The sequence below is a fragment of the Arachis ipaensis genome, chromosome B5 (genome assembly GCF_059453495.1).
Source record: "Arachis ipaensis isolate K30076 ecotype BB chromosome B5, ASM5945349v1, whole genome shotgun sequence".
NCBI classification, from domain to species: domain Eukaryota; kingdom Viridiplantae; phylum Streptophyta; class Magnoliopsida; order Fabales; family Fabaceae; genus Arachis; species Arachis ipaensis.
Genome location: NC_142440.1, coordinates 117752835 through 117777266, shown reverse-complemented (window position 1 = coordinate 117777266; position 24432 = coordinate 117752835). Strand labels below are relative to the sequence as shown.

Genomic DNA, 24432 nt, shown 5'->3' with positions numbered 1-24432 from the left:
ATATTTTCAACAGAAATACAAAACTACCCTTTTACTCAACCAATGTCCCAAGTTTCCCCACACTTGAATGATACACACACTCACTAGCCTAAGCTAATCAAAGATCCAAATAAAGGACATTTATTATTTTCCGCTTTAAGGCTTGTAATGTGCTAATATTAAGAATAAGTGGGTTAATCGTAGGCTCAAAATTGGCTAACAATGAAAGATAAAAGGTAAGGCTATTTGGGCGAGTGAGCTATTTGAGATGATGGCCTCAATCATATAAATGCATGTCTACACAAAACACTGGACATAAAGAATCAAAAAAATCAAAGATTACAATCATAGAAAGAGAATAATGCACAGAAGAAGGAAAATAAATGGTTATAAGATGTAACCACACAATTAAGGCTCAAATCTCACAAGCTTGTGTTCTTAGCTCAAAACATGTTCCACAAGCTATAATATTCACGCAAGTTCAATGAAATTTTTACTCAAATCAATTGGGTCGCCCTATAGATAAATTCTTGAAAAATTTCATTATTTTGACTAAGCTTATTATGTATATATATGCAAAATAAGAAAATGCAACAAAAAATCCTAAAAGACCTAAAAATGAAATGCAAAAGTGTTGGGATTAGAAATTTCTCACCCAAAAGCGCCGATTGGTCGGATGACCTCCCCACACTTAAAAGTTTGCACTGTCCTCGGTGCGTTCAAAGATGAGCAAGGGGTACGGCGACTTGCCGGATTGCCACCTCCAGCTGGTAGATCAACCAGTTGCTACGTGTTCTTTCTTCCGCTTCCATTTTTGCTTGTGGTGCATCATTCATGAAAAACATAAAACAACACCATAAAATGTGAAAATGCAAAGCAAGGAAGCGTAAATTATTGGAATAAGGTAAATCACTAGAATGAAGTGGGTGAATTAGTGTGACATTAATGAAAAATAGGTGTGTGACTTCTAAATTGCACGCGGTTTAGAACACACACTAGCATGAAAGGCGATGTCACAAAAGAAGCATGCACGTCACTCATCCTAGCGTGCTTGAGATGCTTTAGACTTGTAGGTTAAGACAACCAAACAAGCAATAAAGAAGCATGAAATCATTCAAGCCAAAAACATATGGATGCATATGATCATGAAATACAATGCATTAAGATAAATGCACAACATCCATCAAGAGATTGCCTAATCAAAGAAAAGAGTTCAAATCACATGGTGGCCAAATCATGCAATTCAAAAAAGATTTAAAAGCTTGAAGGCAAAGTCATATGTACTTGGTGTTCTCAAAGGCTGAACATGAAAAATTCAAGACCAAGTAATAAATTGTAACCTCAACAAAGAATCCAATAATGACAATTAACACAATGATGTTAAATTAACATCTCATCGACAATCAGCAGTAAGAGATAGTAACCAAGATTAATAATCCAACACTTGTTACGAAAAACAAAAATTAAATGAGAGTTTAACTAACTAAACAACTAACTAAACAACTAATTATCTAAAAGGACTAGTTATAAATGGTGTTTGGTAATGTTGGATGAGGGATGGGAGAAGAGAAGAGGAAAGAAGAAGGAAGGGAATGGAAAGAAGATGAGAAAAGAAGTGTGTGAGACAAGGCGATCCACGCGTACGTGTATGTCATGCGTGCGCGTGCATTGAGGTGAAACGGACACGACGCATACGCGTGGGTTACGCGTACGCGTGCATGGCAGACTGACAAACGAATTTTTGCTAGTAAGAATTCACAAATAAGTTCTCGTTGTAAGTATAGTTTCTAAACTAATAATAATTCTTTCGTACAAAAATTTGTTTGTCACTTAAGCAAACCAAATAAAATTAAACTGAAGTATTCAAACCTCGGGTCATCTCTCAAGGAATTGCAGGGAGGTGTAGCTATTATTGGTTGTGAGATTGTATCTTTTTGGGTTTTTGAAATAAGAGAACAAGAGAAAGTAAATGATAAGAAAATAAACTAATAATTAAGTGAACTCTTGGCAAGGTATGGAAATTAGACGTCCTATTCTAGTTATCCTTATCAATTGTGAAGAGAATTGTTCATTGCTCCCACTTAGTTAACCCTTACTAAATAAAGGAAAGTCAGGTGGACGAATCAATCTGATTCCTCAAGTCCTAGTCAACTCCTATGGAAAGACTAGCTTTAGAGGTATCCAAATCAATCAGCAACTCTCAACTATCAATCAACAAAGGAGTTTGATAACTCAAGAGTCTCCAATTACTCAACCAAAGCCAAAAGTATAAAAAGCTAATTTAAAATCCTCCCAAGCATTTCATCAAACACTTGGAAGGCATAACATAAAAACATGGAAAAGTAATAGAGAATGTAAAATCTAAACAACCAATTGCAAGCAACAATAATCATAAAAATAATCATAAATCTGAAATACCTCAAATTGCATTAATTATAAAATCAAATCTAACATTGGAAGGTTCATAAACCAAATTGGAAAATAAGAGAATCAACAAGAGGAATAGATAAACCAAAGCACTAGAACAAATAAAAGTAGAAGGAAAACTAAATTAAAGTAGAGTAGAATCTAAAATTAAGAAAAGCGAATCCTAAAATCCTAAAACCTAGAGAAAAGAGAGAGCCCCTCTCACTAAAAACTACATCTAAAAACCTAAAATTGTGTGTAATTGATGAATGAATGAATTCCTTGATTCTCCCACTTTGTAGCCTCTAATCTATATTTTCTGGGCCGAAAACTGGGTCAAAAACAGTCCAGAAATCACCCCCAACATTTTTTGATGCGTCCAGCACGTGACTCTATCACGTGTACGCGTCGTCCACGCGTACGCGTGGATTGAACTTTTGCCATGTCACGCATACGCGTGATCCATGCGTGCTTGTCGCCTAACAGCATGGAAACTATGGCAAATTATATATCATTTTGAAGCCCTGGATGTTAGCTTTCCAACGCAACTGAAATCGCCTCATTTGGACCTTTGTAGCTCAAGTTATGGTCGATTTAGTACGAAGAGGTCAGGTTGGACAGCTCAGCAATTCCTTCAATTTCTTGTATTCCTTCCACCTTTTTCATGCTTCCTTTCCATCCTCCAAGCCATTCCTGCCCTGTAAACCCTGAAAACACTTAACACACATATCGTGGCATCGAATGGTAATAAGAGAGGATTAATAATTAGCAATTTTAAGGCCAAAGAAGCATGTTTTCAATCAAAGTACAGAATTAGGAAGGAAAATGTAAAACATGCGAATTATATGAATAGGTGTGAGTTTAGTGGATAAAATCCACTCAATTAAGCATAAGATAAACCATAAAATAGTGGTTCATCAATCTCCCCACACTTAAACATTAGCATGTCCTCATGCTAAGTTCAAGGAGATATAAAGAATGAATGGGGGAAAGTAAGACTCATGAGATGCAACCTATGAATGCAACTATATGCTGAGATGATTCTGTCTACTTGGTTAAAAGTAAATAAGTTCTTCAAGGCAACCATAAATCAGATTTTACTAATTTAAATCACACAATAAAAGACAACTAAACTTGTAAGAAGATAGCTCATGAAAGCAGGGAACATAGAATCAAGCATTGAACCCTCACCGGAAGTATATACACTCTAATCACTCAAGTGTTTAAGGTTCGATTCTCTTAATTCTCTACTAACCTTGCTTTCTAAGACTTGCTCTTCTTCTACCAATCAACAAAAATTTAATGCATAAATACACATATCAAGAGGTCTTTTAAGGGTTGTAATGGGGTTAAGGTCAAGGTAGGATTGTATTTGGTCCAGTGGACTAAAATCTGAATCTTTAATTAGCCTAAACTCTCCATCTAACTTAGACAATCCATGTAATCATAATACAATATCTCATTAACCATGTTTTTCATATATTCATGCATCCTAATTTTCAGTACACTACATATGCATTGCTTTCACCATTTACTTTGGGGCATTTTGTCTCCTTTTATTATTTGCTCTTTTTCTTTTCTTTTTCTCCTTTTTTTTTGTTTTTTGTTTTTTGTTTTTTTTTGTTTTTTTTTCTTTTCTTTTGTTTTTCTCAATACATATGACTAAATTATTGAATGCATGAACATGTCCTAAAATTAAACATTCACATTTTCATAAAGATATACAACATCCAATTCTTAAACCAAATGTTTCCAAACCCACTTTCCCCACACTTAATTCATGAGCACTCTCACTAGTCTAAGCTAACCAAGGATTCAAATTAAGGACATTATTGTTTTCCGCTTAGAGTTAGTGATGAGCTAAAGTAAAGAACAAAGGGGTAAAATAGGCTCAACATTGGTTTGCAAAGGATAATGAACAGGTTAAGGCCATATGGGTATGTAAGCTCAGTGAAATGCTATAAAAATTTCTTAAAAAAGAATTTGTCACTTCAACCAAGTAGTGGTAAAATATGCACAAAATCAAGCAAACATGCAATCAAACATGCATATGCAATAATGAACTAAAAAGAAAATAAAACATTGGTATTGAGAAGAAAATAACTAACCCATAAAAGTTGGTATCGACCTCCCCACACTTAAAGATTGCATCGTCCTCGGTGCATGCTAAGATGTGCAAGTGGACGGGCTGCTACAACTGATTCTTTTCTCCAAAGATTGTGCATATGGACTTGTATGTCGCCCCATGCGAACGTCTTCCAATTCCCTTCCTGGTGGCCATCCTAAAAGAAGAGAAAAGGGAAGAAAAGTAACCCAAAAATAAAGATAGAAAACAAATAAAATATGGTTGGGTTAATGCCAAATAATGAGGGTCCCAATTACGTAGTAGCTACAATAAGCAAGTGAGAAAATAGTAGAAGCACATGGCATATTAATAGTGCAAGAATTGCAACAATGGGGGAGAGGGTGTGGGTAATGCAAGATAGTATAAGTGCATATCAATGCAAATAGAATGCAAGTATCATAAAAGAATAGCATTAACTTATGAATAATAATACCCAATCAGAATAAAACAAGTCATGAAGCACTAGAATAATTCAAGAAAAGATGTAACAGTTGAATAAGAAAATTTAACACCAATGGAAAAATAAAAACATGCACACAATTGAAATGCAATGAATGAAAGTATGTAAATAAATTAAGTAAAATAGAATGGAAAAGAATATGGATGAGAAGTTAAAGAAATGAAGAAGAAGAAGGTAAGAAAAGAGAAGGGAAGAAAGAGAAAGAAAGAAGTAAGAATTTAAAAACAGGGCGCGACGCCCACGCGTGCTTCACGCGTATGCGTGAAAACTGAGTAGGCCATTCGACGCGTAAGCGTCGCCCACGCGTATGCGTGGGTGGTCTGAAAGTGGAATGACGTGTACGCGTGGAATGATTTTGTGCCTCTAGCACAGTTCCATCGCAAGGGCAGCACAACTCTCGGGTCAAACACCAATTTACGCCGATTGTCCTATCCACGCGTGCGTGTGTTTGACGCGTCCGCGTGAATTTCCTAGGTTGCAGGTGATGCGCACGCATCATAGACATGTACGCGTGGCTCGAATTGTGCGTAGAGCACACCAGCCAGACAATTCCATCATAACTTTCTATTCGTTGGAAGGGATAGCAAAATTTGGAATCGACGCCCACGCGTAGGTTGCCCTTCTTTTTTTTATGCAGAATGTAAAATATAGAATGCAGATGATTATCCAGAAATTATGAATGAACACTAATAAAAATAAAATAAAATAAAACTAAGAATAAAAATTAAAGACTATACCATGGTGGGTTGTCTCCCACCTAGCACTTTTAGTTAAAGTCCTTAAGTTGGACATTTGGTGAGCTCCTTGTCATGGTGGCTTTTGCTTGAACTCATCCCGAAATTCCCACCAGTGTTTGTAATTCCAATAGCCTCCAGGATCTCACACTAGTTGCATAAAGCCTTCAAGCAAGTTAAAGCAAGTGACAAGGCCCCAGGAGTGTTGATTGCTAGAATGAATTTCGGGGTCCCAAACTTTGCTTTTGCACCCATCTTCTTGTTGATCATCATTTTTCCATTTGGGTGGTGAGCAATCGGAATTCTCACTGAGACATCCAAACGACTTTCTAGACCCATTCAATCGAGCTCTATACCAGTCCTTGCACCTCAACTTGGAGCGTGCAACCATATTGAACCTTGCAGGATGACTCCTACCACTAACCATCTCCCTCTTACTCTTAAAGTCACAAAGAGCTCTAAGTTGACCATCTGTCTCAAGTAAACCATATTCAAGTGGAATAAGAAAGCTAAGGGATATGAATTTTACCCACTTGAATATTGTATTGGATGGTAATGGCCTTGGGGGAGAGGTCTCCAACAGCTTTGGCAACGTGAATTCAAGCTCCATTCCCTTGTGCTCTTCCTTGACAACTTCCACCTCTTTGCAAGCTTCTTCAATTTCAACCTCTTCCTCTTGGTAGCTTTCTTCCAATTCAATCTCTTCTTCATTGCTTACCAAGGGCATGGTAGGTTTTGCTTCTTCTTCTTCAATCTCCATGCCAAGTTCAATGGGAGAGGATTCAATTGTAGATAAGAACTCAGCAATTATTGAATCCATCTCAGGATCAACCTCCTCTAAGTCTTCAACCATAATATGCCTTGGAGGTTGTACACTATCCTCCTCAACATCAATTTCAGACATCTTGGAAGGAGGCTCTATGACTTGACTTTCCCATGGAGGTTCAGCATCTCCTAAGTCTTCAACCACTTCTTCTTCTTTGATAAATACGGCTTCCTCCAATTGTTCTAATACAAAATTGGACTCCTCCTGGATGTCTTCCCTCACCAGTTCTTCAGCTACTCCTTCATCTTTAAGCTGATCCCTTCTTTCTTATTTTGTGTCAATAGCATTAGTGGGGTCATATCGGTCTTGGATTGATGCATCCATATGGGATATAAGGGCTTGGATATTAGAGGTTAGACCAGTGAAAGTAGAGGCAAGTGTGGTTTGAAGCTCTAATTGCCTTTGGTGGATGACATTAAAGATGTTGCTATCCAGTGGAGGTTGTGATGGATAGAAGGTAGTTCTTCTTGGTGAGGGCATGGAGATGGTGAATATGGAGGTGGTGGTTCATGAGAGTAATTATGTTGGAGTTGTGGTGGTTCTATGTATGGTTCGTATGATGGTTGGAATGGTGGATAAGGGTTAGGGTCATATGGAGGTGAATGGTGGAAAGGGGCTTGTGAGTACAGTGGTTCAAAGCTATGTTGAGGAGGGGATTCATAAGTATATTGTGGTGGGTGTTGATTGTCACGAGGAGGTCCACCATAACTATTGCCTTGGTAAGAATCATAGAATGGTTGTTGATAATGCCTTGGAGGTGGTTGTTGCCAAGAGCGTTTATCAAATCCTTGTGGCTCCTCCCATCTTTGATTATTCCATCCTTGATCCAAGCTCTCATTGTAATCTCCTCTTCCTGCAACTCGATTGGAACCAAACTCATAGCCAAAGGGATGAGAATTCATAGTAGCAAATAAAAAAAACTAATAAAAATAAGCAGCTAAGTCCTAAAACTAACAAAGACTAACAAACAACCAAAAAGCAAATATTTACAATAACCAATAATAAGGCACACGTTTGCAATTCTCCGGCAACGGCGCCATTTTGACGAACAGATTTTTGCGAGTAAGAATTCACAAATAAGTTCTCGTTGCAAGTATAGTTTCTAAACTAACAATAATCCTTTCGTACAAAAACTTGTTTGTCACTTAAGCAAACCCAATGAAATTAAACCGAAGTATTCAAACCTCGGGTCGTCTCTCAAGGAATTGCAGGGAGGTGTAGCTATTATTGGTTGTGAGATTGTATCTTTTTGGGTTTTTGAAATAAGAGAACAAGAGAAAGTAAATGATAAGAAAATAAACTAATAATTAAGTGAACTCTTGGCAAGGTATGAGAATTAGACGTCCTATCCTAGTTATTATTATCAATTGTGATGAGAATTGTTCATTGCTCCCACTTAGTTAACCCTTACTAAATAAAGGAAAGTCAAGTCGACGAATCAATCTGATTCCTCAAGTCCTAGTCAACTCCTATGGAAAGACTAGCTTTAGAGGTATCCAAATCAGTCAACAACTCTCAATTATCAATCAACAAAGGAGTTTGATAACTCAAAAGTCTCCAATTACTCAACCAAAGCCAAAAGTATAAAAAGCTAATTTAAAACCCTCCCAAGCATTTCAGCAAACACTTGGAAGGCATAACATAAAAACATGGAAAAGTAATAGAGAATGTAAAATCTAAACAACCAATTGCAAGCATCAATAATCATAAAAATAATCATAAATCTGAAATACCTCAAATAGTATTAATTATAAAATCAAATCTAACATTGGAAGGTACGTAAACCAAATTGGAAAAGAAGATAATCAACAAGAGGAATAAAAAAACCAAAGCAATAGAACAAATAAAAGTAGAAGGGAAACTAAATTAAAGCTGAGTAGAATCTAAAATTAAGAAAAGCTAATCCTAAAATCCTAAAACCTAGAGAGAAGAGAGAGCCTCTCTCACTAAAAACTACATCTAAAAACCTAAAATTGTGTGTAATTGATGAATGAATGAATTCCTTCATTCCCCCACTTTGTAGCCTCTAATATGTGTTTTTTGGGCCAAAAACTGGGTCAAAAACAGCCCAGAAATTGCCCCCAGCATTTTCTGATGCGTCCAGCACGTGGCTCTGTCACGCGTACGCATGGATTGAACTTTCGCCAGGTCACGCGTACGTGTGATTCACGCGTGCGTGTCACCTAACAGCATGGCATCTATGGTAAATTATATATCATTTCAAAACCCCAGATGTTAGCTTTCCAACATAACTAGAACCACCTCATTTGAACCTCTGTAACTCAAGTTATGGTCGATTTAGTACGAAGAGGTCAGGTTGGACAGCTCAGCAATTCCTTCAATTTCTTGTATTCCTTCCACTTTTTGCATGCTTCTTTTCCATCCTCCAAGCCATTCCTAACCTTTAAACCTTGAAAACATTTAACACACATATCATGGCATCGAATGGTAATAAGAGAGGATTAATAATTAGCAATTTTAAGGCCAAAGAAGCATGTTTTCAATCAAAGCACAGAATTAGGAAGGAAAATGTAAAACATGCGAATTATATGAATAAGTGTGAGTTTAGTGGATAAAATCCACTCAATTAAGCATAAGATAAACCATAAAATAGTGGTTCATCACAGACCATAGAGGCAATGTGTACGCGTAAGGCACGCGTACACGTGGGTGATTTTGTGCCTCAGGCACAATGTTCGCGCAGTGTAGGCGCAACTCTTTGGAATTTGGCTGGGAGGTGGAATTTTGGGATCCACGCGTACGCGTGGGTGATGCGTGCACGTGGATTGGCGAAAATGCTTAGGGCACGCATACGCGTGGGGCATGCGTACGCGTGGATGGTGCTCTGTTTTTCAAAAATTTTCCATGTTCTTGCACCAAACCAAGCATTCCAAACCTCCAAACAACTACCAAAACACTATAAAACCTTATTTAACATATTAAACTACCAAATAAACTCAACAACCCAATTAAAACAAGAAATTAAACTAATTTTACCAATATTTACAGAAAAGAAAAAGGCAAGATGTTACCATAGTGGGGTGTCTCCCACCTAGCACTTTTGTTTATTGTCCTTAAGTTGGACTTATGGGGAGCTCCTCATCAAGGTAGCTTGTGCTTGAAGCTATCCTTGAACATCCACCAATGCTTGAATCTCCAATAGGCTCCATTCTTCAAAAGTAATGCCCCCAAGCCTTGATGGAGTTCTTCACAAACCATGAGCTCCCAAATTTGATTTTCCTTGTGCGATCCGGGATCCCACACTTTGTTTTGACACCCATCTTCAAGTTGATCGTCATTGTTCCATTCGGGTGGTAAGCTAAATGAATTTTCAATGAAGTGAATAAACATCCTTCTAGACCCACCTAATTGGGCACTAGTCCACCCTTTGTATTTAACCCTTGAAGTATCAACCAAAATGAACCTTGCTTTACACCGCCAACCACGAAACATCCTTCTCTTACGCTTCATCCCACAAAGTTCCCTAAGTTGACCATCCATTTTAAGCAAGCCATATTCGAGTGGGATAATAAAGCTAATAGGAATGGATTTCACCAACTCAAATGTAGAAGTAGATGACAACCTAGGCAAAGAAGTTTCCAAGGATCTTGACAAAGCGTATCCCATCCTTCTTTTTCTAAGGAACTCCACTTCTTCACAAGATTTCTCAAATCCAACCCTTTGTTTATCACTTTTATCTTCTTCACCAAGAATATTTGATGCTTGATCTTCAATTCCAAGGGAACTCAATTCTTGCTCTATCCCATCTAATTCTTCATATGGAATATGCTTCGAAGGATGTGCACTTTCCTCTTCAACGTCAACTTCAATCTTGTTGGAGGGATTTTCTATGACCTTAGATTCCCATGGAGACTCCACATCTCCTAAATCTTCAACCACTTCTTTTTTGTCCTCATCAATCATGGGTTCCTCCAATTGTTCCAACACAAAGCAACAATCCTCATTTTCCACCGAAGTTTCCAATCTCTCCTTCATGCTATGCTCTTCAACCGATTCTCCACATGTGGCCATGGGAGTTCCTTGAGTGCTCAAGCATTGGGAGGCAAATTGGTGTATCACCTCATTCAAGACGGCGATGGATTCTAGTGCCTCCTTTTACATTTTTCTTTGTCCTTGAAGTAGCAAAGTGAGAGAATCATCATCCATTGGGGCTTGGGATGGATAGGAGGGTTCATTATTTTGGAGAAAGGGTTCATAATAGGAAGGTGGTTCTTCTTGGTAGGGTTGTGGTGGTTCAACACTCTCCACCTTTTCCACTTGTTGCACAATACGCTCTATGGTTGCTTGAAGTTGATCCAATGTTTCCTTGAGACAATCCCTTGACTCTCGTTCCGCTTGGATAACATGATTAGGATCATATGACTCTTGGATCGATGGACATGAATACTCTTCAATGGGAGGTTGTGGTGGAAAGTATGATTCATCTTGTGGGTGAAAATTTGCATACATTGAAGGTAGTTCATCTTGGTAATAGTATGGAGGGGTGGTTCTTGTAGGTGTTGAGCTTGGAATGGTGGTGGTTTTATGTATGGTTCATATGGCTCATATGGTTGTTGGTATGGTGGATAAGGATTCGGGTCATATGAAGGCGTTTGGTGAGGAGGGGCTTGTGAGTATGGTTGAGGATTATGTTGAGGATAGGTCTCATAAGCATATGGTGGGGCTTGTTGGTAAATACAAGGAGGTCCATCATAGCTATTGAATTGATATGCATTAGGAGTGGAATTATACCTATAAGAGACCAGAGGAGGTTGTTGCCAAGAAGGTTGTCCATAAGCTTGAGGCTCCTTCCACCTTTGATTGTTCCATCCTTGATGCATCTCCTCATTATAATCTCTATTTTCTACAACATAATTGGAACCAAACTCATAGCCAAAGTGATGAGAATTCATGATAGCTAGAGCAAATGAAAGCAAAATAAAAAAGGAAACAAAGAAAACCAAATCCTAAAACTAGCAAAGGCTAACAAAAGCAAACATATCTACAATATTCACATATATACAATAACCAATAACAAGCGCACAATTATAACTCCCCGGCAACGGCGCCATTTTGATGAAGGGATTTTTGATGGTAAAGAATTTCACAAATAAAATCTCGTTGCAAGTATAGTTTCTAAACCGATAAAGAATTCTTTCATACAAAAATTTGGTTGTCACAAGTAACAAACCCCTAAAAATAATGACCGAAGTATTCAATCTCGGGTCGTCTCTCAAAGGAATTGCAGAAAAGTGTTCTTGCTATTGGTTATGGGATGTATATCTTTGGGGTTTTGAATAATGAACAAGAAAAGCAAATTGCAAGAATTAAACTAATAGCTAATAAAGCTCTTGGCAAGGTATGAGAACTAGAAGTCCTATCCTCATTATCTTCCTCAATTGTGACATCAATCGTCTATTGCTCCCACTTAGTCAACCTCTAGCTATGAAGGAGAGTCAAGTGGATAAATCAATTTGATTCCTCAAGTCCTAGTCAACTCCTAAGAAAAGACTAGAGTTAGTGGAATTCAAATCAACTAGCAACTTGCAATTATCAATCAACAAAAGAGGTTGATAACTCAAGAGTCTCTAATTACTCAACCAAAGCCAAGAGGAGAAAAATCTACTCTATAATCCAACCAAGCATTTTATCAAACACTTAGAAGGCATAAAAGCAAAGCAAGATAGAATTGCAAGAAAAATAGATCTACAACTACTAATTGCAAGGAATTAAACAACAACAATTCAAATCAACAATAAAGGAATCATGAATCATAAATTGCATTAAAGGAAAATAGAAGAACAAGAATGCATCAACATAAAAGTAATGAATTACAAGAAGTAAAGTACAAAACTAGATAGAGGAAAGGTAGAAGAACAAGAATTGATAAAGGAAAAGTAAATCCAAGTATGAATTAAACCTAGATCTAAGAAATTCTAATCTAACCTAATACTAACTCTAGAGAGAAGAGAGAGCTTCTTGATTTAAGAAAGATTGTCGTGGTATAGAATTTCCTCAAATGAATGAATTGTCGTTGCAAGTATAGTTCTACACCAACAAACAATCCTCCCAATCAAAAATTTGAGTTGTCACTAGTACAAACCTCAATGAATTTATAACCGAAGTATTTAGACTCCGGGTCGTCTCACAAGGAATTGCAATGAAGTGCTCAATTATTGGCTATGAAGAACAAGGGGCGGGGGTTTTATTTAATAAGAGGACAAGAAAATAAATGACAAGAAAAGTAAAGAGAGCAATTAAAGAAAGAAATTAATAAAGAGAGACATTCATGGCAAGGTTTGAGATCATAGGCTTTCTATCCTAGTCATTAATCGTAACAATAATTAACAAGAATTTATCTTATTTCGTCATCTCCAACATTGGAGGAAGGTGTAAGTTATCTTCCATGAGAGAAAGTCAAACAAGACTAGTTAATCTCAAATAAAAAATCCTAATCAACTCACTAATTGAATTAGCAAAAGATTAGCGTCATTGAAAATAATATTAACTAACAACTCTAGATCACCAATGTAAATTGGGTAATAATGACTCAAGATTGCCCAATTACTCTTTTCAAGCCAAGAATGCTCAAAATCTACTCTAAAGCCCAACCAAGCATTTTGTCAAACACTTGGTGGGTATAAATTGAAAGCATAATAAATTGCAAGAAATAGTAAATCTACCAACTACCAATTGCAAGAAAAGTAAATCAACAACTCAAATCATCAATAAGAGAACATCAAACATTAAATTTTATTAAATGTAAACAAATTCAACATGAGCATCCATAAACATAAAAGAGACATAAAAGTAAAATTAACAAGAGAAATAAGAAGAATAGAGTAGTATAAACAAGAAATTGTAAAAGAAACAAGATGAGAACAATAATCAAAACCTAGATCTAAGATGGATTAACCTAACCTAATTCTAGAGAGAAGAGGGAGCTTCTCTCTCTAGAAACTAACCTACATGATGCTATACTACCAAACAATTGCTCCCCCATTGCCCAAGCTTGAATTCTGCATGAAATAGCATTAGAAATGAGTTGGGTTGGGCCCAAAGTGCTTCAGAAATAGCTGGGGGCGATTTCACTTTAGTGGGCCACGAGCAGCATCGGCGCACAAGCGTACATGGCGTGTGCGCGCCCCTATACGCGAAGCAACATATGGCAAATTTTATATCATTTTGAATCCCCAGATGTTAGCTTTCCAACGCAACTAGAACTGCCTCATTTGGACCTTTGTAGCTCAAGTTATGGTCGATTGAGTGCCAGGAGGTCAGGCTTGAGAGCTTTATGGTTCCTTCATTTCTTCATGAGTTCTCCCACTTCGCATGCTTTTCTCCTCACTTCTTCTATCCAATACTTGCCTTATGAACCTGAAATCACTCAACAAACATATCAAGGTATCGAATGGAATTAAAGTGAATTAAAATCACCAATTTTTGGGCCTAAAAAACATGTTTTCATATTTAAGCACAAATCAAGGGAGAATTTCAAAACCATGCTATTTCATTGAATAAATGTGAGAAAAGTTGATAAAACCACCCAAATTAAGCACAAGATAAACCACAAAATTGGATTTATCACTTCTCTCTCTAGAAATTAACTCTAAACCAGAGTAAAGTGTGTGTATATCAAAAGATGCTAATCCCCTTCAATCCTCGGTTCTTTATAGCCTTTCCTGCCAAAATTCCACTCAGAATTGGGCCAGAAGCTCCTCTGAATTTGCCAGGCACGATTTCACTTAAGAAGTCATGTGCGAGCATTGACGGGTACGCGTGGGTCACGCGTACGCGTCGCTTGGCAATTTTGCTTTCCACGCGTGCGTGTCATGTACGCGTACGCGTCTCCTTGCAACTTCAAATTCACGCGTGTGCGTCGATGAGTGCCTCCCAAACCTTGATTTTCCATGATTTCTTCACTTTGCATACTTTCCTCTTCATTCTTATGATCCATTCCTAGCCTTTTCAATCTGAAATCACTAACACACACATCAAAGCATCTAGTGGAATCAAAGGTGAATTGAAATTAACCAATTAAGGGCCTAAAAAGCATGTTTTCACTCCTAAGCGCAAATTAGGGAGAATATATAAAACCATGCTATTTCAGTGGATAAATGTGGGAAAAGGGTGATAAAATCCCCTAAATTCAGCATAGAATGCACCACTAAATAGTGGTGCATCAGGGGGTTCTCTCTAGGCGTTTGGATGCCAGGCTCTGCTCTTTGGGCACTGGACGCCAGAAAGGGGGCAGGAAGCTGGCGTTGGATGCCAATTTTGGGCCTTCAAGTTCGAAACAAAGTATGGACTATTATATGTTTCTGGAAAGATCTGGAAGTCATCTTTTTATAATCATTACAAACGCTCCATTTCGACTTCTATAGCTCCAAAAAATCTCTTCTGAGTGCAAAGAGGTCAGATCTAGACAGCATTTGCAGTGCTTTCTCTATCTCTGAATCAGACTTTTGCTCCAACTCCTCAATTTCAGCCAGAAAATACCTGAAATGGTACAAAAACACAAAAACTCAAACTGGAATCCAAAAATGTGAATTTAACACTAAAACCTGTAAAAACTTAATAAAAAACATATTAAAAACTACATGAAAACTATGCCAAAAAGCGTATAAAATATCCGCTCATCACAACACCAAACTTAAACTGTTGCTTGTCCCCAAGAAATTAAAAATAAAATAGGATGAAAAGAACATTAGGATGCAATAAATCTCTGAGTTTCCAATGAAGCTCAGCTTCAATTAGATGAGCGGGACTTAGTAGCATTTTGCTTCTGAATATTCTTGGCATCTCACTATCCATTGAAAATCAGAATGGCTGGCATCTTTAGAAACTTAGAATCCAGATGATATTATTGATTCTCATAGTTTAGCTCTTTTTTATTCTTGAACACAGCTTTCAGAGTCTTGGCCGTGACCCTAAGCACCTTGTTTTCCAGTATGACCACCGGATACAATCATGCCACAGACACTTTAACTGGGTGAACCTTTACAGATTGTGACTCAGCTTTGCTAGAGTCCCCAGATAGAGGTGTCCAGAGTTCTTAAGCACACTCTTTTTGCTTTGGACCACGACTTTAACCGCTCAGTCTCAAGTTTTTCGCTTGACACCTTCACGCCACAGGCACATAGTTAGAGACAACTTGATTTAGCCACTTAGGCCAGGATTTTATTCCTTTAGGCCCTCCTATCTACTGATGCTCAAAGACTTGGGACCCTTTTACCCTTGCTTTTTGGTTTAAAGAGTTATTGGCTTTTTGCTCTTGTCTTTTGGTTTAAAGAGCTAATGACTTTTTCTTTTTCTATTTTTTTCTTTTTTTTCGCCCTTTTTTTTCAAATGTATCATGCTTTTTCTTTTTCTTTTGCTGCTTTTTCTTGCTTCAAGAATAATATTTTGGATTTTTCAGATCATCAATAATATTTTTTCTTTTTCTTCATTCTTTCAAGAACCAGCATCATAAAATTCAACTTCAAATATGCACTGTTTATTCAGCCGGATATTTTATACGCTTTCTGGCATTATATTCATATAGTTCTTATTATGTTTTGTTTAAGTTTTATTATATTTTCATAGGTTTTAATGCAAAATTCACATTTTTGGATTCTACTTTGGGTTTGTGTGTTTTATGATGAATTCAGGTAAATTCTGGATGAAATTGAAGAGCTTTGGAAAAGTCTGATTCAGAGATAGAGAAAGGACTGCAGATGTTGTTAGATTTTGTCCTCCATGCACTCGAAGGAACATTTCTGGAGCTACAGAAGTCTAAATGGCACTCTCTCAATGGCTATTGAAAGCTAACATCCAGAGCTTTCCAAAAATATGTAATAGTGCATACTTTGCTCTGGAAATACAGGTCCAAAACTGGCGTTCAACGCCAGCTCCCAACCCCATTCCTGGCGTTGGATGCCTAAAAGGGGGCAGCTAGTGTCCAACGCCCAAAAAGGAGTCCAAAGCTGGCATCTAACGCCCTAGAGGGAGTACCAACTCGTGACTTCACTCAAGCTCAGCCCAAACACTCACCAAGTGGGTCCGAAAAGTGGATTTTCGCACTACAAGACTAGTTTATCTTATTTCTGTAATTCTTAGTTATCAGATTAGTATATATAGGAGGAGATCACCCTTGTTTAGGATCTTCTTCCCCCACTTTTACTTTCGAACATTATTATACAGTATGAGTCACTAACCTCTTAGGTTAAGGTTAGGAGCTCTGCTGACTTTTATGGATTAATAATATCATTATTCTATTTCAATCTATGCTTGATTCTATTCTAATATGTATCTTCGTTCTTCATCCTAATGAATTGGGAGTGTAACTTGACCGTCATCCCTTTTCTACATGGGTTCTTGTGAGTCTTTGACGGGATAGTACTGAACCACAAGCTTGATTATACATCTTTTAGACGGCTAATCCACGGCTTCGTTGGAGACTTGGAGACATCAATTCAACTGAGGTGTGGGGCAATTAGGGCCTTTGTGGTATAGGCTAGAATCAATGGAGCAGCGTTCTCTGATCCAAAAGATCTGACCTTGTCTGTGGTGCTTTGAGTAGGATCACCAAGGGAATGGACTGCTAGAGCTTCACCCCCGTTCAGATTGGATGACCACTGACCTGGCGTTTGATCTGAAGTAGAGGAGATTAATGACCACTGACCTGGCGTTAGTCACTTACAGCCTGCCATGGAATGAATCATCAGAAGTTAGAGCAGACAGTGAGAAAAGTTGATCCAGAAGGAGGAAGCATCTCCGAAGCCTCAACCGTTCTCTTATCATTGATTTCACGCCAATTAAGTAATTCTATCTTTATTCTGTTTTATGAATTTTTCACAATAACTATATTTTCTATCTTCCTAACTAAGATCTACAAGATAGCCATTGCTTGTTCAAACCAACAATCTCCATGAGATCAATCCTCACTCACCTGAGGTATTACTTGGATGACTCGGTGCACTTGCTGGTCTATCTGTGCGAATATTGCGGAGTCAATTTTGTGCACCAAATCTCTAAAAACAAAGTTCCAGAGAAATATTATGAGAATCCAACCTCCAACCCTTTGAAGCAGCAAAAAAAAGGTATGGAAATATTGAAAAACCAAAAGAAATAAGGCTCTAAGCACTAATGACTAGAGCCTAATTATGTGCCTGTGATGCTTATGCATCAAGAAAAAACTTGGGTAAGTAAATTTGAGAGGTGTCTCATCACCAGATAACTTGGGCCAACTGGCCTGGGATTATCGATTGAAAATCTATATTAAGAGTTGCCTTGAGACAAAGCATTTAGAATCCAAAGAGCATATGGGCATCTATGTCTAAATGAATAATTTCCTAGCTATATGCTTGTGGTGTTAATTGTATCAAGGAGAGGTTTGAGTGATTAGACCTAACGGGTGTTTTATCACCCGATAACTTGGGCCAACAGTGTAAGAACCAGAGTTTCACATAAAACCCTTTTAATAAAATAATAATTCTTAAGTGCCCGAAGCAGATTCAAAATTTCGAAGTTTTAAATTGAGAATAAAAAGGTGAAATTTGATTTCAATGAATTTTTCTGATTTGGAAAATGTATCTTTTTCGAAAAGTTTTTGTAAAAATGCGTATTGTCGCTTAAACTGGCAGTACCGGCTCTAGTCTGTCCAATACCGTGTATTTTGGAAAATATGGTTTTGAAAATTGAATTATTGTTTTGAAAGGACAAAAATAATTTAGAATTAAAAACCGGGCACTAATCTTAAAGGTTTTGGCCCAAAGTAGGCCAAACAGACCTAAAACGCTAACGGGTTGGACTAGACCCAAACCGGGTCCAAGGCCCAATATATATATGTATGTTTAATGAGTTTTCAGCTCATTTTTGCCCTAAAACAAAGAAGGGGATGCAGCTTCAGAGAGAAGAGAGCTAAAGGGTTGGGTCACTATTCACATCCACTTCCGGTGACCATAACTTGAGTTACAGAGTTTCGATTGACAAGCCGTTTACGGCCACACAAAGCTCTCACTGAGCTCTTCGTTTCTATTTAAACAGAGTGGTAAGATTTTTGAAATCTATGCTCCAGTTTCCATCCCAAACATTTCTGTATTTTTGGTTTTAGTTCTTGAGTAGATTTTATGGTTTTGTTTGTTTAGGGGTGATCTAGCATTGGAATATTATTGGGTTTTTCCAATAATCTCTTTGGGTAAGGTAAGGTCTCACTAAACCCTTGAGTTTAGTTATTTTTGTGAATCCTAGGTTTGATGTTTATATGTTATGTGATGTTAGATTGAGTTTTGGTGTTTGTTGGAGTTGGTTTGAGGCTTTGGATCGAGCTTGGTGGCTTCGTTTTGGTGTTTGGTGTATTTTGGGAATTGGCCAAAGTATGGTTTTGGTTTTCTTTATGTAATATGTAATATTTCTGGATACTTAGGCTAGTTGACCCTAAGATAGGATTGAATGAGGGTAGTGTATGATTAATTATATGTGAATTTATATTTGATGATGAGAAGTATGATATGGAGTGTTGGAATGTATGATATATGAGTTATGATGATAACATGATGAGTATTGGTGTTATTTATGTTCATGGTGTTGATTATGGAGATTGAGATTGAATAATGATAATTATGAGGATTTATGATTAGAGGTGATGAATGATGTTTATGATGAGTGAATTGTACAAATTGTTGATGATTGTGATCTTAAGTTGGGAATTATAGATTTGTGTTGATTTATGGTAGGAAGGTTGAGTGAATTAGGTGTGGAAGTGATGGAAGTACAATAGAATGGTAAGGTGTAGTGTGTGGTAGTGTTTTTTGATGTTTGGGTATGTTTTGGTTTGTTTTGGTTATGGAATTTGGAAATTTGAGAACTTTGATATTTTTTGTGTAAAACTTGATTTTTGGTGAAATTTGACGGATCGTAACTTGAGCATCAGGTTTCGAAATTAGTTGAAATTTGTCTTAAATTAATGTTCATTCAAAGATCTTTAAATTGATATAAAGTTTGATGAAAATGAATTTTTGTAGATGAAGTTATGAATGTTTAAAGTTTAGGGTTTAAAACTGATTTCTGCAACTTTGCAAAATTTTCTAAGTCTGGGAGTGCATGTGTACGTATACTGATGGGTTGGAATCAGAATTCCAACACCAAAACTCACCGGCAAGTGTACCGGGTCGCATCAAGTAGTAAAACTCACTTAGAGTGAGGTCGATCCCATAGGGATTGATGGATCAAGCAACTTTAGTGGGTGATTAGTTTAGTCAAGCTAACATTGGTGAATTGAATGAAAGTTAAGAAACAGAACACAAATTACAGTGAATTTAAAGTTGCAGAATGTAAATGGGCAGAAAACTTAAAGAGCAAGAAAAGTAAATTGATAGAATCTTAAATGACAAGAAATGTAAATTGCATGAAATGTAGACTTCAGTGAATGTAAATCAGCAGAATGTAGATTTGATAGAAGCTTAAAGAGCAAGAAAAGTAAAATTGCAGCAAAATGTAAAGGGGGCTGGGTGCTGATGAGCGGATAATTTATACGCTTTTTGGCATTATTTTTAGTATGTTTTTAGTAGAATCTAGTTACTTTTAGGGATGTTTTTATTAGTTTTTATGTTAAATTCACATTTCTGGACTTTACTATGAGTTTGTGTATTTTTCTGTGATTTCAGATATTTTCTGGCTGAAATTGAGAGACTTGAGCAAAAATCAGATTCAGAGGTTGAAGAAGGACTGCTGATGCTGTTGGATTCTGACCTCCCTGCACTCAAAGTGAATTTTATGGAGCTACAGAACTCAAAATGGCGCGCTTCTAATTGCGTTGGAAAGTAGACATCCAGGGCTTTCCAGCAATGTATAATAGTCTATACTTTGAACGCGTTTAGACGACGTAAAAGAGCGTTGAACGCCAGAAACAAGTCACAAACCAGAGTTGAACGCCAGCAATACATTACAACCTGGCGTTCAACTCCAGAAAGAGCCTCTGCACGTGTAACATTCAAGCTCAGCCCAAGCACACACCAAGTGGGCCCCGGAAGTGGATTTATGCATCAATTACTTACTTATGTAAACCCTAGTAGCTAGTTTATTATAAATAGGACTTTTTACTATTGTATTAGACATCTTTGGATGCCTGGTTCTTAGATCAGAGGGGCTGGCCATTCGGCGATGCCTGGACCTTTCACCTATGTATTTTCAACGGTAGAGTTTCTACACTCCATAGATTAAGGTGTGGAGCTCTGCTGTTCCTCAAGAATTAATGCAAAGTACTACTGTTTTTCTATTCAATTCAATTTATTCCGCTTCTAAGATATTCATTCGCACTTCAACCTGAATGTGATGAACGTGACAATCATCATCATTCCCTATGAACGCGTGCCTGACAACTACTTCCGTTCTACCTTAGATTGAATGAGTATCTCTTGGATCTCTTAATCAGAATCTTCGTGGTATAAGCTAGATTGATGGCGGCATTCATGAGAGTCCGAAAAGTCTAAACCTTGTCTGTGGTATTCCGAGTAGGACTCTGGGATTGAATGACTGTGACGAACTTCAAACTCGCGATTGCTGGGCGTAGTGACAGACACAAAAGGAGGGTGAATCCTATTCCAGCATGATCGAGAACCTCAGATGATTAGCCGTGCTGTGACAGAGCATTTGGACTATTTTCACAAGAGGATGGGATGCATCCATTGACAAGGGTGATGCCTCCAGACGATTAGCCATGCAGTCACAGCGCATCGGACCATTTTCCAGAGAGGATCAAAAGTAGCCATTGACAACGGTGATGTCCTTACATAAAGCCATCCATGGAAAGGAGTAAGATTGATTGGATGAAGACAGCAGGAAAGCAGAGGTTCAGAGGAACGAATGCATCTCTATACGCTTATCTGAAATTCTAACCAATGAATTACATAAGTATTTCTATCCTTATTTTATGTTTACTTCTTATTTAATTTTCGAAAACTCCATAACCTTTTGATATCCGCCTGACTGAGATTTAAAAGGTGACCATAGCTTGCTTCATACCAACAATCTACGTGGGATCGACCCTTACTCGCGTAAGGTTTATTACTTGGACGACCCAGTGCACTTGCTAGTTAGTTGTGCGAAGTTGTGATAAAAAGTTGAGATTACAATTGAGCGTACCATATTGATGGCGCCATTGATGATCACAATTTCGTGCACCAAGTTTTTGGCGTCATTGCCGGGGATTGTTCGAGTTTGCACAACTGACGGTTCATCTTGTTGCTCAGATTGGGTAACTTTCTTTTCGTTTTCTTTTCAAAAAGTTTTCAAAAATTTTTCAAAAAATCTTTCAAAAATTTCCCCTTTGTTTTCGAAAAAAAAAATTTAAAATAAAAATGTTTTCGAAAATATATTTTTCTTCAGAATTTTTAAGAATGAATTCTAGAGTTTCATGAAGCATGTTGAAGCATGCTGGCTATAAAACCATGTCTAAATTCTTTTTGACAGAGGTTTTGGCTTAAAATTGAATGAATTACTCCCATATTCATGCTAAAGCTTGACTGGCTATTAAGCCATGTCTAACCCTCAGATTGGAGCTTTAGATTAAGATTGTAAGATTCCTGGAATTCATATTAAAAATTTTGGAATCCTTATTTTTCTTTTTCAAATGATTTTCGAAAAATATAAAATAAAAATACAAAAAAAAATCATAAAATCATAAAAATCAAAAATATTTTTTGTGTTTCTTGTTTGAGTCTTGAGTCAACTTCAAGTTTGGTGTCAATTGCATACTCATCTTGCATTTTTCGAAAATTGCATTCATGCATTGCATTCATCATGATCTTCAAGTTGTTCTTGATAAAACCTTCTTGATTGATCTTCATATTATATTGTTTTGTGTTGTATGATGTTTTTCATATGCATTCTTGAATTCTTAGTGCCTAAGCATTAAAGATTTCTAAGTTTGGTGTCTTGCATGTTTTCTTTGCATTAAAAATTTTTCAAAAATATGTTTTTGATGTTCATCATGATCTTCAAAGTGTTCTTGGTGTTCATCTTGACATTCATAGCATTTTTGCATGCATTGATTGTTTTGATCCAAAATTTTCATGCATTGCATCATTTTCATGTTTTTTCTCTCTCATCATTAAAAATTCAAAAATAAAAAAAATATCTTCCCCTTTTTCTCTCTTAAAATTTCCAAAATTAGATTTGACTTTTTCAAAAATTTTTAAAATCTAGTTGTTTTTATGAGTCAAATCAAATTTTCAATTTAAAAATCTTATCTTTTTCAAAATCTTTTTCAAAACAAAAATCAAATCTTTTTCACTTTTCTTATTTATTTTCGAAAATTTTAAAAATATTTTTCAAAAATCTTTTTCTTATCTTTATCACATAATTTTCGAAAATAAGATCATCAATTAATGTTTTGATTCAAAAATTTCAAGTTTGTTACTTACTTGTTAAGAAAGATTCAAACTTTAAGTTCTAGAATCATATCTTGTGATTTCTTGTGAATCAAGTCATTAATTGTGATTTTAAAAATCAAATCTTTTTCAAAACTAATTTCAATCATATCTTTTCAAAAATATCTTCTTATCTTATCTTTTTCAAAATTTGATTTTAAAATATCTTTTCTAACTTCTCATCTTCTTATCTTTTCAAAATTGGTTTTCAAATTTGTTTCAACTAATCAACTAACTTTTTGTTTGTTTCTTATCTTTTTCAAAACTACCTAACTAACTCTCTCTCTCTAATTTTCGAAAATATCTTCCCTCTTTTTCAAAAATTCTTTTTAATTAACTAATTATTTTAATTTTTGATTTTAATTTTCGAAAATTACTAACCTTTTTCAAAAACTATTTTCGAAAATCACTAACCCTTTTTCAAAAATAATTTTCGAAAATCCTTCTCCCTCATCTCCTTCTAATTATTTATTCATCTACTAACACTTCTCTTCATCTCACATTACTGCTCCTATCCTTACCTTTGTGTTTGGATTCTTCATTCTTCTTCACCCCTATTCCTTTTCTTCTTCTACTAACAATAAGGAACCTCTTTACTGTGACATAGAGGATTCTTCTTCTTTTCTTGTTCTCTTCTCTTTCTTATGAGCAGGAATAAGGAAAAAGGCATTCTTGTTGAAGCTGATCCAGAACCTGAAAGGACTCTGAAGAGGAAACTAAGAGAAGCTAAATTACAACAATCCAGAGACAACCTTATTGAAAATTTCGAACAAGTAAAGGAGATGGTAGCCGAACCCAACAACAATAATGCAAGGAGAATGCTTGGTGACTTTACTGCACCAAATTCCAATTTACATGGAAGAAGCATCTCTATTCCTGCCATTGGAGCAAACAACTTTGAGCTGAAACCTCAATTAGTTTCTCTGATGCAGCAGAACTGCAAGTTTCATGGACTTCCATCTGAAGATCATTTTCAGTTCTTAACTGAATTCTTGCAGATATGTGATACTGTTAAGACTAATGGAGTAGATCCTAAAGTCTACAGGCTCATGCTTTTCCCTTTTGCTGTAAGAGACAGAGCTAGAGTGTGGTTGGACTCTCAACCCAGAGATAGCCTGAACTCTTGGGATAAGCTGGTCACGGCTTTCTTAGCCAAGTTCTTTCCTCCTCAAAAGCTGAGCAAGCTTAGAGTGGATGTTCAGACCTTCAGACAGAAGGAAGGTGAATCCCTCTATGAAGCTTGGGAGAGATACAAGCAACTGACCAAAAAGTGTCCTTCTGACATGCTTTCAGAATGGACCATCCTGGATATATTCTATGATGGTCTGTCTGAACTAGCTAAGATGTCATTGGATACTTCTGCAGGTGGATCCATTCACCTAAAGAAAATGCCTGCAGAAGCTCAAGAACTCATTGATATGGTTGCTAATAACCAGTTCATGTACACTTCTGAGAGGAATCCTGTGAGTAATGGGACGCCTCAGAAGAAGGGA

The 24432-nt window shown here is 36.8% G+C and overlaps 1 non-coding gene across 1 annotated transcript; it reads right to left on the bottom strand.

Moving 5' to 3' along the window:
• Positions 1 to 24120: 24120 nt before the first annotated feature.
• LOC148565516 (small nucleolar RNA R71) lies at positions 24121 to 24228 on the bottom strand. The gene has a single exon (XR_015884340.1). It is a non-coding gene; the product is annotated as a small nucleolar RNA R71 (small nucleolar RNA).
• Positions 24229 to 24432: the final 204 nt, after the last annotated feature.